This window comes from Crotalus tigris, unplaced genomic scaffold (genome assembly GCF_016545835.1).
Source record: "Crotalus tigris isolate CLP2741 ecotype Arizona unplaced genomic scaffold, ASM1654583v1 scf7180000019856.1557650, whole genome shotgun sequence".
NCBI lineage: Eukaryota > Metazoa > Chordata > Lepidosauria > Squamata > Viperidae > Crotalus > Crotalus tigris.
In genome coordinates, this window is record NW_024097742.1 from 717,959 (window position 1) to 734,179 (window position 16,221).

The following is a 16,221-nucleotide window of genomic DNA, read 5'->3' on the forward strand; positions in this document are numbered from 1 at the left end:
GACAGAACAATTAACTAGTGGAATATTCTGCCTCCAGAAGTTGTGAATGCTCCAACACTGGAAGTTTTTAAAAAGAAATTGGACAACCATTTGTCTGAAAGGGTATAGAGTTTCCTGCCTGAGCAGGGGGTTGGACTAGATGACCTCCAAAGTCCCTTCCAACTCTGTTATTCTATTCTATCCCTATAAATCTCATAATTGCCATAAAGGCTTTTCAGCTGATTTTACTAGTATTAATATCAGTAGACCAAGAGGCCCCTAAGACCTTGGCTGAGTTCCAAGACCAGAAACGCAACCCCGCATTTCCACATTGCACTGAAATCAATAGAACGTATTTCCAGGTTGCAGCCTGAACCATAAAGTGACAACAGGAACCATACATAAAGGCATCCATTCCTTACCACAGTGGCACCATAACAATAAAATATGTGCCCCAACGTCATAACACAAGCTCCACCATTTTATAATTGTGACACACTTTGGTGAATGTATGTGCACCTCTGAGTAGTGTTGACTCCTGGAGACTGACTGGATAAGTCCCTGCCTTTTAGTTGGCAAGATTTCAGAAGTGTTTTGCCATTTCCTCCTTCCTTGGGCTGAAAGAAAGTGACTGGCCCAAGGTCACCCAGCTGGCTTTGTACCTAAGGCAGGACCAGAAGTCATGGTCTCCTGGATTCTAGCCCACTGCCTTGACCACTACACCAAACCGCTCTTTTGTAACATTATGTAGCACATAAATACATAAGGGATGGAGTTTTCATCACAACATTACAACACCTGCTTTATCTTTGTCCTTCATCCACAGATATCTGTGACTGTACACCATAAAGTATGTATTAATAGAATAATAGGATTAGTACAGAACATCAAAATCTGTACTAGATCAAACCCTTGATCAGTGCAGAAGTCCAAATGAAAAGATCCGTGTCTAGCCCCATCCAGTAATGGAAAACCAATCACCTCCCTTGACAACTGACCATGCAGTCAAACCATTTTTATTGCTAGAAAGCATTCCTAACATTCACCCAAAATCAGCTTTCCTACAACTTAAGACAAGTTATTCTAAGTCCTGCCTTCTTGGACAATAGGGAACAAGTCATGGCCTACTTTTGTGTGAAGTTCCTTCAGGTATTTGAAATATTCAGGTAGTCCTTGACTCACAACAATTCGTTTAGTGACCATTTGAAGTTACAGCAGCACTAAAAAAAAGTGACTTGTGACTCTTTTTCACATTTACGACCACTATAGCATTCCCCATGGACATGTAATCAAAATTCACACCCTTGGCAACCGGTTCATATTTATGACGGTTGCAGTGTCCCAGGGTCATGTGATCCATTTTTGCAACCTTCTGACAAGCAAAGTCAATGGGGAAACCAGATTCATTTAACAACCACGTTACTAACTTAACAACTGCAGTGATTCACTTAATAACTGTGGCAAGAAAGATGGTAAAATGGGGCAAAACTCACTTAAGAAATGTTTCATTTAGCAGCAGAAATCTTGGGCTCAGATGTGGTCATAAATCAAGGATTACCTGTACTTCCACTTAGCATACTCAGTTCCCCCAGTCTCTTCTTGAGGGACTAAATTTCCAGTCCCCAAATTAGCTTCATCGCTTCACTTTATGTTTCTTCCAGCTTGCCTGGATCCTTTTCAAGTATGAAGTCCATGAACCAAGGTCCTTATTTCCCAACTTCAGCAACTTCAATGTGTTTGGACTTCAACTCCCAGACTTCTCCAGCCAGTATACTAGAGAACAGAGTGAATATAATAACTTCCTGTGGCTATGAAAGGAATGCAGCCAAATAAAACTAAGTTTCCTTCTTTTGCTGCCAGGTTGAATTGCTGATTCATGTTCAGTTCAGACTCAGATATTCTCCAGCAAGATACTTCCTATTCTATAATATATGTTTGTTCTGTCCCTACAACTTTACATCAGGTACTGCAATAGGGCATCCATTCTTCATTTTTAACATAGAATAATTCACTGTGAGTTTGTATGATGTTTTCCCTTTTAACATGTTTGCTCTCAGGACTTATTTTTAAGCCCAGAGTATTGGGATTTACATTTGGAATACTGCAGGCAGAATGTTCCAGTGCAATTTTCTGCGCTCTCCAACTGATTGTTTGATAATTATATCAATTTTGCCTTAATTTTGGTTTATATCAAAAGTGCTGAAGCGCAGGAATTACTGATTTCTGGTTGCAGGAATTACTGACCTCTGCTGGATAGATGTTGACTTGCACACACACGGTTTTTATTCAAAGCTCATAGTGTAAGTGTGTCCCATTAGTTTAAAGATCTTGTTGGCAGTAGTTATCCAATCTTAAATTATCAGAACTGTTATTAAAAAGTTTAATCTAGTTTTATCTAGTCTCAGAAATTCTTTGAAAATATACACCTAGAGTAGTAAAAATATATATGATATAGGAAATCCCTGTTTAAGCGTTAAGGGCAAAGAATGTCATTCTGAAGATAAGAAAATGAGGTCTAGGGACCTCTAATCCTATGCGATGTATGGGTAAGTTTCTTCAGAATTAAACTAATCCCAACGGATATTGATAGAAGATCTTCATAAACATCACTCTGAAGACTTAGTGGCAAGCTGAAAACTTCTCATGCCTGTCACAATCAGCTCCATCTACCAGAATCTGTTGCTTGTTATCCTTTTCTTAGCAACTTCAGGAAATGGAAACTATCTGAAATAATTTTAAAAAGACATTAATACTCTTCCTTAGAAAATTACTGGAGGAAAACAAGAAGATTGGAAAGCAGAAAATTGTTTCAATATGCCAACTTCTTGGAGACTCAAAAAGACCTATATTGACATATTGCAACATGGAGGCTCCTGATAAAGGTTCTAGCCGTGTCCGCATCTAGAACACGCTATTAATTCCCTCCTTCTGGGTTTTCCCTTCCTTCCACATTCCCAGAATTGTTAGCATTCCACTGCCATTGAATGGATTCATTTTCCATTGACCTATTGAACTTTCTTCCTCCCCTCAACATATTGTTTATAAGTAATTGGAAACTGAATTGGGCAGTATTAAAACACCTGTGGTATCTGTTGAGTCCTTCGCGAAATGGCAAGACACGAGAAGCAGTTGTAGTTCTCAGGAAACTTCTTTATTCATGTGTTCAGCTTACAGTTAGAAGACGCCGACTACGCCCAAAACTCCTGGCCTCTTATATAGGCCATCCCCTAGTAAATCTGCAACTTTTGGCGCGCCAGCACTTGCGCATGCGCACAAGTACTGGCGACAGCCTGTCTGGTCCCGGGCAGCCTGCACCTGCCGGAACCGTTTGCAATGCCCCGAGCCTGCTTGCACAGGCTCAGGACATAACAGTATCCATCTGTTCATTTATCTCCAAAGTGCTCTCTCTGAACCTGTTGATATCTCCCTCTTCTATGAAAGAAATGCCATTTTGGCTGAATGTTCCATACTTGAAGAATGATTTTCATAAGAAGCAATCTAAATTAGTGTTTATCCTTGAAGTGCAGATATAGAGAAATAAATATGCTTAAGGACTAGATTTAGAATTCTGTCTCACCTCACAGTTTGCATATTTGGGACAGAGTTGTAAGAAGGGAACCTCAACTCTCAGGCATATGCCCTGCAACCTGATGTCTTCTGATCAGCAATACTTTCTGTGTCTTGCATGGAGAAAGACTGGTTTTGTTTCATTTGTACTTCTCCTTTTTCCAAAGGAGAAAGAATGAACATAATTGAAGCTAAGTTGTAGTTGCTGATGTTCCAGTAAGCTGCAGAAGTCACAACTTCTCCTAACTGTAACAGTGAGAAAGGTGTCCAAGATCACACAGCCAGATGGATATCCAAAAGCCTGATGAAATCTATGGGTGTCAGCCCTTCATGGTAAACCAATGTCATAGAGGTATTACTTTCATTGTAAAACTATAAGGGCAGAATCTTGTAAGTTTTTCCCCATCCCTTCATCATCTTCATGTGAACTAGGGAAGGGCTTGCCTATGATGCTTACTTATGTTATTTTCTTAGCATGATTGAGATTACTTTTATCTGACTGTTGCCTTGGTAGCAGCTCTTCTTCCTGTCCTTCAAAGTCATTGTCTCTGTTCCCCCACAGTTGGCCAAACATCTCCTGCCCTTGGGAACCATGGTATTTAGTTCACATGCCTGGCACAAGCATAGCTCTCAACTTATCCCCACTATTTTAATTTTCCTACTTTTATTACATTTTCCCCTTTATAATTTCCATGAGGTACCAAGCAAATATACAAGCTTATCTAACATCATAACTTTAATCAGTGGGAGTGGTTTTAAAATTATGGAGCCTGTTTTGCAAGATTTTTTTTAATGTTCTCCTTTGACCTCAGCCTGGGAAGGAACGGATTTTCAGTTTGGAGATCCTAAGAAATGTGGAAAGAAAGAGAAGCTTGAATGTTTCTAAATATATTACATTCATAAGGAGGAACATAAGAAAAAACTTCCATGAGAAATGGAAAAGTCAAAAAGAACTATGAAGATACAAATATTTTCAAGATTCTGCTCTTTAATAAGGAATTACAATGTTTTCTAAGGCCAGTTTGGCTATTACCAGATTCTGTATAACTGTATGCAATTATATTTAATACTGATGTATTATAATGGCAGGTATATTTTTAAAAAATAAATGTGGAAAAGGAGTTTTCACTGAGGTCTCTTGGGCAACTTTTACATCAGGGCCCCTCCAACCCCTTTATGAAGTTTCAGATTGTTCATCAATCCCCAAGCATTCATTATATGAAAATAATTAAGAAATACTACTTTAACTGATAATACTACAAATAATAATAGCAACACCAACCCTTGGAGAGAATCTCTTGGGGATTGAGACTGATCATTTTGGGGAACCTTATACTACATGAACCCAACTTTACATTCAATTCTATCTCCTTCACCATCATACAGAAAAAGGAAGGGAAATTTTACGCACATTATGCTTAGGAAAGTTATGCTCTCGAATGAAGCACAGAACCTGTCATGAAAGTAGCCTGCTCTTTTAGGGGAGGAAGAAGAAAACTCACCTGCCTCACTTGTCCCATGATACTGTGAGATAGATAGTGTCATAGCACTTTAAATGGTTCAAAATATAGCCAAAATTCTTTCAGCCCTCCTTGCAACAGTTGAAGTTAATAAGCCAGTGTTATTAACTCCATGTTTAAAAGGGCAAAGAAGAGAATGATTAGACTGTGTTTGCATTCTAAGCATTGCATTCTTGCCTAGTTAACAGAACTTTGACACCGAGGATTAACTGAGTTTCTGGCTTAGCATAACCAAACTGGCCGGATTCACATGACATGCTAGATTAGATTAGATTAGATTAGATTAGATTAGATTAGATTATTAGATTAGATTATTAGATTAGATTAGATTAGATTAGATTATGGTTGTTTGATTTGTAATTTAATGTGTCAAACCTTTATGACTTTAGGGTAGAACTTTTCAATTGCTGATTCTGTTTTTTTCACTTTTTCTTAGTGGTGAATGTGGTTGCTGAGAATATATGCTTTAATTGAAAAGTGTCCGTGATTTCCTAATAACCCGGCTTAAAGAGAAGTCTTTTGTTTTCAGATCAGAAGCAGATGTACCCAAAATTGTATCATATGAGTGGTGTGTGGGCCCACCAGGCTGCCAATTCTCAGACAACTTGTGCTAATGGGAAAAACTGGGAATTTCCTCAAGATTTGGCTTTGCCTTCCCTTTTCTTAGAACAGTAAAGCAAACATTTTTAAAATATTTTCTGGGGCTTTGATTACTGAAGAACTTTATGGTGTAGATATGTGCTCCCTTTTCTAACAGCTGTAGCAACTCTTCAAGCAACTTTATGGATTAGGAATGTTTTCTAAAACAGCAGCTGTAATTCTGGTGCTCAGTAACATCTGGGAAGTTTATTTCTATTGACAGATTAGTGTGGCATCGTGATAGGAAAAAGTATTATTTACTCAGAAGGCACTGAGATAATCCCAAATTCATGGGCTTTGTAAAATCCACTGGTATATTTATTTACTTGTTTAATTAATTTATTTTATTTTATTTTAGTAGTTATTTAAAAATATCAAGAAAAGCAAGTAGAAAAAAAGATTAGCAAGCAATATGATAAATTATAAAATGAAGTATTATTAGATTAGTGCATTGCTGCATTTTAAAATATTTTATATTGATTTAAGACTCCCTAACATTATTAAAATCCAGTATTTAATAATTAACAAAATAGCCAACATAATATGAATCATAAATCACAGTAAAAAGTAAACAAAATTTTCTGCCTAAGCTAATTCTTTTATCCTTATTTAACCAATAAAATAACCCCAATGCATTAAGCTCTTAATGTTAAGAAATCCCAAACTTTGAATGCAATATATTTATGAGATTTAATTATCTCTTTTATCCCAGGGTGAGAAGGAAGGAAGGAAGGAAGGAAGGAGGGAGGGAGGGAGGGAAGGAGGGAGGAGCACAGCTAAGGAAAAGGGGAAAAAAATGGCGGACTGCGTTGTTTGGCGACCCCCGTGAAATGGTCGTTCGACCCCAAATGGGGTCCCGACCCACAGGTTGAGAACCACTGGATTAGAGAATAAATGAAAGCATACAAAATCATCAAGAGAGTAAAAGAATTGCAATGGAAATGGGGCTGGTCATATAGCAAGAAGAACTGACGGCAGAGGGACCAATGCAGTTATAGAATGGATTCCACTTGACAAAAAGCATCCATGAAAGAGACCTATAAAAAGATGGATCAACGACACCAGGAAGTATTGTGGGCCCAACTGGCAAAAGAAATCTCAGGACCGTATGGATTGGAAACATGTGGAAGAGGCCTTCATCCTGCAGTGGATAGACAATGGCTAAAATGATGATGATCACAACGATGATGATGATGATCACAACGATGATGATGATGATCACGATGATGATATATATGTATAGCTAATGGCTAAAGAGTAATTTTGAATGTAATAGTAAATAGTGGACGAACAGGAAAAAAAATGTAAAAGTCCAGCAAGAGGTTATAAAATAAGTGAAAATAAATCAAGAGACTTAAGTAAAGCTTCAAAAAGTGCAATTAAAACCCAGGCAAGATTAAGAAAAATAAGCAGCTGAAGGGAAAAGGTGGGAAGAGACCAGATCTTCCCCGGTCATCCAGACCCCCTCTTCTCCATCATTGCACAATCGTCCAAAGGTTGTCCTGGATCTTCCTAGTTTCCCCTTCAAAAACAGGGGAACAGAGCCACCAAATAACCAGCTTTGGTGGCAAAATCAGCTATTCATCGGCAGGAGAAAAAAAAAATCACCCATCCATTCAGCTCATAACCTCTGAATCAAATTCTAATATTGTCATTTTTTACATATTTCTCTCATACGGTACCTTTTGATGATCACAATAGCTCTTACCTATTAAATTGTAATATTGCGGTTTTGACCAGATGATCTCACAGTTTACCTTCCAGCTCTGTAATTTTTTTACACTCAAGATTTCTATGGGTTAGAGGTGACAATGTGAAAGCTTCAAGGAAATATATAAGACACTTCATAAATTAACCTTATACTCACAAAATACAAGGAAACATCTCTTTCAAGTTGCTTTTGACTGACTCTGGAACTTGCCATTGCTCTCTTGGCAAGAAAGCAGATGTTCTTTGCCACTGCCTTTTTTCTGGATGTTTTGGATTTCCTGGTAATCACCCATCTAAATGCAAACCAACACTTACCTTTTTGAGATCAATTAAGATCAACCTAGTACTAATGCCTGAGTCTAGACCACAAGTGTCAAACTCACTGCGTCACATGACATGTAGCGACGTTTTGCGACTTTTCCCACATTGTCAGAGCTGTAGTGGGCATGGCCTCTGCATGATGCAACCGGCCCCTGGGCCGGCAGTTTGATACCCCTGCTCTAGACTCAGACTAGAGAAAGTCAGGCTGAATTTCAACTTAGCCATGATGCTCACTGAGGGACTTAAGACCAGCCATTCTCTCTGTCCAGTTTATCTTGGAGGAGGGACTGTGAAGTTACGGGAAAAAGAGGAAACAAATACGGTAAATAATCTAATTATTTGAAAGAAATGTATATACACAAACATGGGGGGAATAGTCATAACTAACCATATAATTTTATAAACAGGTTTATGGACTTGTTATTAGTGTTTTACAGATAACTCTTGCCAGTCTTCCCAAGCTAAGTGTTATGTTTTGCAGAAATGCCAGGAATAGCAAAATAATCAGAGTCCAACATAGGTTTTCATTCTGACCTATTTGGACACTTGTTAAGAGTAACAACATGAAAGCTAAAGGCTGAGTTAAAGCTCCAGAATAATTTACAATGTGGAGCTGATACTAAATACTCTTTCAAGTGGTGGTGGTTATGTGGAAAAGTAAATATGGGTAACAAAACAGATTTTTTTCAGGGATTATTTCTCTAAAATATCCCTATTTGAACTAAAGCATAGAGATAGAGACCTTACTTTATATTAAAACTTTATAGAACTTGTCCTTGAAGTGGAAGCTAAGACCTACTGAGAACAGATGGCAAGAAAAACTATACAACCTCCATTAAGCTTTTTTGTGTGACATCTTGCAGAGATGCTCAAGGTGAAATCTGGCCAGTTTACTTGTCCCTAATGCATGATCCAGCTGCCAAGGATGTGATAGACTATATACCTCACCTCATGAAAACTGAGCAGAATCCCCCTTTCAGCCATCAACTCAGACAACCGAGAAACCTATGATTTATTATTATTTCAGTTTAAGGAATGTAAATTCAAGACAAGCTGTTCATGATTTCATGTACATGACATGGTCATACATAGGCTTTTGGGCATGACATAAAAGTGGCCTGCCATTGCCCTATTCCAATATTTTTATTTTTATTTATTTTCCAGTCTACCTTTAACACTGGTATTCTTTGGAGGTCCCCTATCCCAGCACTAACCGCCCTGGTCAGCTTCATAGTCCAAATTTGTACTGCATCTCATTACAAAGAGTCTTATTGTTCTTTTTTATATTGAAAGTGAGGCATTTTATTTCACATTTGGCTTTTTTTTTTACCATTAGGATTAAAAAGATGCCTCTCCACCATCTGCTAAATTTAGAATCCCAAGACAAAAAGCAAGCTGCCTCTTCTTTTTATATAGACATTCAACAACTTCTGTATAAAAAAGTCAAATAGTGATCTGGCTGACATAGAGGGCAGGTGTTTCAATTGTAGAACTCAGCTGAGACTCAAGAATTCTTTCAAAATGGTTTGGAGATAGGCTAATGTTTTGCCAGAGAAATAGTGGCTACAAGGCAATCTTAGGCATATCATGTTAGTGACTTCAGTTAGTGTAAGAAGATAGAGTAGCTGGCTCTTACCATAAGCTAGGGTTATTCACAAAGGAGGTTAACAGAGTCAAGATAACAGCCAAAGTCCCATGACTGAAGTCCCACACTTTTTTCACATTGTAGCAGAGGTTTGCTTGTAAAGTTGCAGCTTATTCATCTTAATTTTTTGGACACCCTCTAACAGATGTCCCTGTAATGAAACTTGAAGAGCATGTTGTGAACATCCTCAAAATATGATAGCTTTGGGGAAGCTTTTTCATTGACTAACCAGCTCCCTTGGTGGAAAGAATGAGAGTTGCTTTTTGAGTTATTATTCCCAACGTATCAAATAGGTCTCTCACCTCAAAAAAGTTATTTATCTTTTTGGAGACCACAACCTAAGGTGAAAGTTGGAGACTTTAGCTCCTGAGATTCCCCAGTTATTAAGACTGGTAAACAAAAGATTGGTGAAATCCGTTGCAATTCTATAAATAAAGGTAATATGAATGGAGGAAATTACAACAGCACCACCCAAAAAAGAATTATGTGGTTCTGTGTAACTGTCTGTTGTTATCAGAGGAAGTGAAGAGTTTCCAACTGTTCTAAGAACCAGCAAGATCATAGCTACCTGGGGACAGGCTTCTTTAGCAAGCCTTTCAGCTCCACAGATCTCCCATTCTGCTGAAAAACACAGGAAGTGAATGGTATATATTCACTGAGAAAACTAGGAGCTACCTAGGACAAAGAAGGATAGAATACATGGTATCTTATGGGCTTTTACATCCAGGAACTCTTAAGATGTGTTGGATTATATTGCCTATCATCCCTAGCCGCCATAACCCAGGCAGCTAGTTAAGGAAAGGCAGCTAGTTAAAGAAACCTTCCATTTCTAAATCTGCTTGAAAGATCACAGGGAACTAAGCAGCTCACTCTCTGAATTGCCTAGCTGGCTCATTCATATAATACAGCTGGACTGTAGCCAGTATACCATTGTGCTACCGGGGAAATTGAGGGGATTATCTTCTATGCATTTTTGGATATGTCAGTTGGAGGCAGAGCTAGCAACAAGCTGCTATGTTTTCAAAGGTACTGAGGGATTCCACCAATTCCATTTAATGGAGATAACATTACAGAAGCAACCAAGACTTTTAGTGGTTCAAGAGCAGTGATATAGCCCCATTTTTCCCCAGGAAATTAATGCTACACAGTGGAAATTTGTTGGTAGAAGCACTATCTCTTAACTATCCTGGTTAAGAGAAATAATTTCTTTTTTAGATTTTCAAACGAGCAAGATTTTTTTCTTTTTCAGATTTTCAAACAGGTTAAAATTTGCTAGTGGATGCTATTTCAAATCTCAGATATTAAGTAGAATCAAAAACATTTCAGGAGTAGCAACAAAATTCCCAATAACATGTAAACCAGGGCTAGTCAACCTTGGCTCTTTTATGACTCGTGGACTTCATCTCCCAGAATTCCTGAGCCAGCTAAGCTGGCTCAGGAATTCTGGGAGTTGAAGTCCACGAGTCATAAAAGAGCCAAGGTTGACTACCCCTGATGTAAACAGTTAGCAATGCATTCAGCATGATCTCCCTTCCAAGGAAGGATTTGATGATTTAGTTCATAATTGCTATAGATCTTATGCAATTAGATCAACACTAGGAAAAGAGCACATTGTTAAGAGGCAGTACATCTGACTTGCTGAACAGGTCTGTTTTCCTGGAAAGTCTGCTGGATTGTACTTTGCCCCAAAGTCTTGCTCAGAATGGAACATGATTTCAGCTCACATTCCTTTGTTAAGGAATACATATCTTTAGACAGTAAGCTTGGCACTGGGTTTATCAATGTACATTTCTAAATACAATTTTAGAGCCTCTCCTACATCAGGGCTGCCTTCCCTCAGCTGATGTCTTCCTTCTGATGTCCTCCTTCGGAAACTGAGCTGATGTTCAAATTCAAATATCCAATTTCTGTGAAGGTATGTTGTTTCTTCTACTATCATCAATTTACACATTTGTAAATAAATTCAATAGTTACAATGCCTCTTCTGATCTCATTTCAGGGAAACCAAGTGTGGGTTAACAGTGCACAATAAAGGGTGACTTAATTTACAGGCCCACTTAACTTCCTCATGTGAATTTGAAAAGAAATGCAGCGTCTACTTCACCATTTCTAGTTGGAAGTATTGCTAACATTTTAGTGGAAGAGAGGGAGTACGGAGGTGGTGGAGTATGAAGTTGATGGCACCTGCACCCGCTACTCCTTGCTCCAGGGCAACTTTTGAGAAACCGATTCCCTGGCTGTTGACTGCTTGACAGAACATCGTGTTCCAACTTCTCCTTTTCTTGCTAAGAAGCACTATAAGTGATAATAAACAGATAGGCAATCAGGTAGTACTCTTGGCTCTGCTGTGTGCTCAGTCGTCAGTGTTCCCTGGAGTCTTTCTCATGCACTAGCAGCTATTAACTTAATTGTCTTTGAGACATTGATGGGACAATGATTGCACACAGTAGTGCTAACTCACATCTTAAAAAGAGACAAAGACTAATTTCCATAGATGTGGATAACTAAGACATTTCCCTGCTTCCAGCCTGTATCTACTTATTCCAAAGAGTTCCCTCTGCCTGGGAATTATACCTAAGTATTAGGGTTGTGGAAGTGTGTTTTCAAGAAAAGATACTGTGCAAATGCTCTATGGAGCAGACTTACGCAAGCCTCACTAAAATAAACAAGAGTTAGATAGTAATATCTATCCCATTCATTTCAAACATTAAGCTTAATATTAAAGCATTTTCTTTGCAATAGCCAGATTTAATCCCTAACTTTTCCAGTTACAAAAACAAGTAATGTATAAAAGCTGGCTCTATATTTTAACACTTCTATTTGCTAAGTTTTCTTCATTTCTCAGACTCCCAGATTCAGTTGCATGTTTTCTGCTAACCACTAATATTGAAGCTAATGAAACTGCATTCCAATGTTATCCTGGGTTTGCTGGAATTTATTTTCCTATGGAGGGTTTAATCAAGGCAAGCTAGACGTAGTCAAAAAAGAGATGACAAGACTGAACATCGACATCTTAGGAATCAGCGAACTAAAATGGACAGGAATGGGTGAATTTAACTCAGATGATCATCAGGTATACTACTGTGGGCAAGAATCCCTCAGAAGAAATGGAGTAGCCTTCATAGTCAATAAAAGAATAGGAAAAGCAATACTGGGATACAATCCTCAAAATGACAGAATGATCTCTATTCGAATCCAAGGCAAACCATTCAATATCACAGTAGTCCAAATCTATGCCCCAACCACTGCTGCTGAAGAGGATGAAATTGACCGGTTCTATGAAGCCCTACAGCACCTTATAGAATTAACACCAAAAAATGATGTCCTTATCATCATGGGGGATTGGAATGCTAAGGTAGGAAGCCAAAAGATAACCGGAATAACAGGCAAGTTTGGCCTTGGAGTACAAAATGAAGCAGGGCACAGGCTAATAGAATTTTGTCAAGAGAATACGATGGTCATAACAAACACTCTTTTCCAACAACCCAAGAGACGGCTCTACACATGGACATCACCAGACGGTCAACATAGAAATCAGATTGACTATGTGCTCTGCAGCCAAAGATGGAGAAGCTCTATACAGTCAGTAAAAACAAGACCAGGAGCTGACTGTGGCTCAGATCATGAGCTTCTCGTTGCAAAATTTAGGCTTAAATTGAAAAAAGTAGGGAAAAGCACTAGGCCACTCAGGTATGAACTAAATCATATTCCTGATGAATATACAGTAGAGGTGACAAATAGATTTAAGGAATGGATCTGATAGACAGAGTGCCTGAAGAACTATGGATGGAAGTTCGCAACATTGTACAAGAGGTAGCAACTAAAACCATCCCAAAGAAAAAGAAATGCAAGAAAGCAAAATGGCTGTCTGAGGAAGCTTTGCAAATAGCTGAGGAAAGAAGGGAAGCGAAAGGCAAAGGAGAAAGAGAAAGATACACCCAATTGAATGCAGAATTCCAGAGAGTAGCTAGAAGAGATAAGAATGCCTTCTTAAATGAACAGTGCAAAGAAATAGAACAAAACAACAGAATAGGGAGGACCAGAGATCTCTTCAAGAAAATTGGAGATATGAAGGGAACGTTTCATGCAAAGATGGGCATGATAAAGGACCAAAATGGCAGAGACCTAACAGAGGCAGAAGAGATTAAGAAGAGATGGCAAAACTACACAGAAGAACTATACAAGAATGAGCTTAACATCCCAGATAACCACAATGAGATGGTCACTGACCTCGAACCAGACATCCTAGAATGTGAAGTGAAATGGGCCTTAGAAAATCTGAGCAACAACAAAGCTAGTGGAGGTGACAGTATTCCAGCTGAGCTATTCAAAATCTTAAAAGACGATGCAGTAAAAGTGCTACATTCAATTTGCCAGCAAATTTGGAAAACTCAACAGTGGCCACAGGATTGGAAAAGGTCAGTTTACATTCCAATTCCAAAGAAAGGCAATGCCAAAGAATGTTCAAACTATCGCACCATTGCACTCATTTCACATGCTAGTAAAGTTATGCTTAAAATCCTACAAGCTAGACTCCAGCAGTATGTGGATCGAGAACTACCAGAAGTACAGGCAGGATTTCGAAGAGGCAGAGGAACTAGAGATCAAATTGCCAACATACGCTGGATCATGGAGAAAGCTAGGGAGTTCCAGAAAAACATCTACTTCTGCTTCATTGACTATGCAAAAGCCTTTGATTGTGTGGATCACAACAAATTGTGGCAAGTTCTTAAAGAGATGGGAGTACCAGACCATCTCATTTGTCTCTTGAGAAACCTATATGCGGGTCAAGAAGCAACAGTGAGAACCGAACACGGAACCACTGATTGGTTCAAAATTGGAAAAGGAGTCCGGCAAGGCTGTATACTGTCGCCCTGCCTATTTAACTTATATGCAGAGCACATCATGAGAAAGGCAGGGCTAGATGAATCAAAAGTTGGAATTAAGATTGCCGGGAGAAATATCAACAACCTAAGATATGCAGATGATACCACTCTGATGGCAGAAAGTGAAGAGGAACTAAAGAGTCTCTTGATGCGGGTGAAGAAGGAGAGTGCAAAAGTTGGCTTGAAACTCAACATTAAGAAAACCAAAATCATGGCATCCGGCCCTCTCAATTCCTGGCAAATAGATGGGGAAGAAATGGAGGTAGTGACAGATTTTATTTTTCTGGGCTCCAAGATCACCTCAGATGGGGACTGCAGCCAAGAAATTAAAAGACGCTTGCTCCTGGGGAGGAAAGCTATGGCAAATCTAGACAGCATTCTAAAAAGCAGAGACATCACCCTGCCAACAAAAGTGCGTATAGTCCAGGCCATGGTTTTCCCAGTTGCAATGTATGGCTGTGAAAGTTGGACCATAAGAAAGGCTGAGCGCAAAAAAATTGAGGCCTTTGAACTATGGTGCTGGAGAAGACTCCTGCGAGTCCCTTGGACTGCAAGGCGTTCAAACCGGTCAGTCCTAGAAGAGATCAACCCCGACTGCTCTTTAGAAGGCCAGATCCTGAAGTTGAAACTCAAATACTTTGGCCACCTAATGAGAAGGAAGGACTCACTGGAGAAGAGCCTAATGCTGGGAAAGATTGAGGGCAATAGAAGAATGGGACGACAGAGAATGAGATGGCTGGATGGAGTCACTGAAGCAGTAGGTGTGAATTTAAATGGACTCCAGAAGATGGTAGAGGACAGGAAGACCTGGAGGAACATTGTCCATGGGGTCGCGATGGGTCGGACACGACTTCGCAATTAACAACAACATGGAGGGTTTGTTTGCAATGCTTCCATTTCTTTGTTCCTATTTAGCATGTCATTCAGCCTAGCTAGAAGAAATATCCTTGGATGGAATGTTACAGCTATGCATGTCTCACTGGCAAGCTTTGCTATTTGTTTACTTAAAATATTAATATGGCCACCCATCTTAAGCAACTGTGGCAGGCTCACAGCAACAATAAAACCTATAAATAAAACTACCACAAAACAATAAAAACAATAAAACAAAAATCCTACATCTTAATTATCCCCTCGGGATGCCCCACAGCAAGTTCAATTGTCCTCCTTCCGTACTGTCTACTATATAACACAATCCCAATGCCTCAGTAAAAAGCCAGGTCTTAATGGCCCATCAAAAGGCTAGAAGGGTGGGGTGTCTCTTGAATCGCCAGCAGGAGGTTAAGGGCAGTCACGGAGAAGGTCTGCTTCCGAAGCTCCACTAGATGGCAAGATTTCAGGGAGGGAACTTGGAATGTACCCATCCGTATGACTAACAAAACCAGCTGATATTCTTAGACTGTGGTGCCCACTTATGGAACATCCTTCTCCAAAATTAGATTGGTCCCCATCCCTTTTGCCATTTCGAAAGACCTTTAAGATCTGACCAGGCCCGGGGCTCCCAGGGAACTAGAGACTTAGCCAGATGGTTGTGTAGGCTATTTTTTATTTTCCCTTCACTTGGATTCAACCCTGTGAGGTGAGTTGGGCTGAGAAAGAGTGACTGGCCCAGAGTCACCAGCTGGCTTTCATGGCTAAGACAGGACTTGAACTCATGCTCTCCTGCTTTCTAACCTAGTGCCTTAACGACTAGACCAGGGGTAGGCAACCTTGGTTCTTTTATGACTCGTGGACTTCAACTCCCAGGAATTCTGGGAGTTGAAGTCCATGAGTCATAAAAGAGCCAAGGTTGCCTACCCCTGGACTAGACCAAACCAACTCTTATTTTTAGGATACTTATTACTATGGGGTTTTTTTATATTTGCTTTCACTGTTTTTATGTTTCTTATCTATTGTGTGCTGCCCAGAGTCATCTTTGGTGAGATGGTATCGGTATAGATTTGATTAATAAACA

The 16,221-nt window shown here is 39.3% G+C and overlaps 1 protein-coding gene across 3 annotated transcripts in view; it reads right to left on the minus strand.

The window, feature by feature from the left end:
* The window catches only part of RCOR1 (REST corepressor 1), a 345,293-nt gene that overhangs the window by 306,988 nt on the left and 22,084 nt on the right, over positions 1-16,221 (minus strand). Inside the window, exon 1 of one of the 3 annotated variants that reach the window (XM_039364836.1) lies at positions 1,538-1,948. The exons of the other annotated variants lie outside the window; for them this stretch is intronic. The gene's annotated coding sequence lies outside the window, so the exon portion shown is untranslated. Of the gene's footprint in view, positions 1-1,537; positions 1,949-16,221 lie in introns of those variants that run through there. 3 annotated transcript variants of the gene reach the window in all.